Here is a 942-nt window from a genome sequence, read left to right as displayed (position 1 = left end):
AATGATTGCTGACCAGTGATCTAATCCATGACATATGAAATGTTATAAAGGAAATAGCATAAAGTCAAATCTTGTAAGAGGTTGAAAATAAACGAATATGTTGATATTAACAATCATTGTCATGTACCAAACACTAATCTGGGTCATACACTATCCTAAAAGCTTGCCTGCGTTGCCTTATGGCTTTTCAACATGGCATTGCTGCTATTTGGGGCCAGGTGATTATTTGTTGTGAGGGGCTGTCCTGTGTATGTCATAGCAGCATCCTGACATCTACCCACTAGATGCCAGTACCACCTTCCTCCTTCCTAGCCGTGACAGCCAAAATTGTCTCCAGACACTGCAAATTGCCCCCAGTTCAAAGCCCCCATTGATTTATCTTGTGCCGGTAATGTTTGAAATAGGAGAGCACTTCATTTTAAAGGTGGAGAAATTGAGGCTCAGAAAGGATACTGTACCTAGGGTTGCATTGAGGTAAATAACAGATTTGGGATTAAAGTCCAGATCTCTTTTTTTTTTTGGTTCTTTTTTTTTTTATTATTTATTTCAGGATATTATGGGGTTACAAGCATTTTGGTTACATGTTATGACTTTGCCTTACCCAAGCCAGGATTAGAGGCGTGCCCTTCCCCCATACAATGCTCACTGTATCTATTAGTTGTGAGTTTACCCACCCCCACCCCCCACCCCCCAGTGAATATTACTACCATGTGAGGATCTTAGTGTTGATCAGTTAGTGCCAATTTGATGGCGAGTACATGTGGTGCTTATTCTTCCATTCTTTTTTTTTTTTATTTCCGCATATTATGGGGGTACAGATGTTTAGGTTACGTGTGTTGCCCTTGGTTCCCCCCCCCCAAGTCCGTGTTTCACATATGTCCATCCTTCGGGTAGTGCGCATTGCACTCCTTGTGTATACAAATACCCGTCCCCTCCTCCCTC

This window comes from Propithecus coquereli, unplaced genomic scaffold (genome assembly GCF_000956105.1).
Source record: "Propithecus coquereli isolate 6110/MARCELLA unplaced genomic scaffold, Pcoq_1.0 Scaffold183, whole genome shotgun sequence".
In the NCBI taxonomy this organism is placed as follows: domain Eukaryota; kingdom Metazoa; phylum Chordata; class Mammalia; order Primates; family Indriidae; genus Propithecus; species Propithecus coquereli.
Note: the sequence above shows the minus strand (reverse complement) of the source record.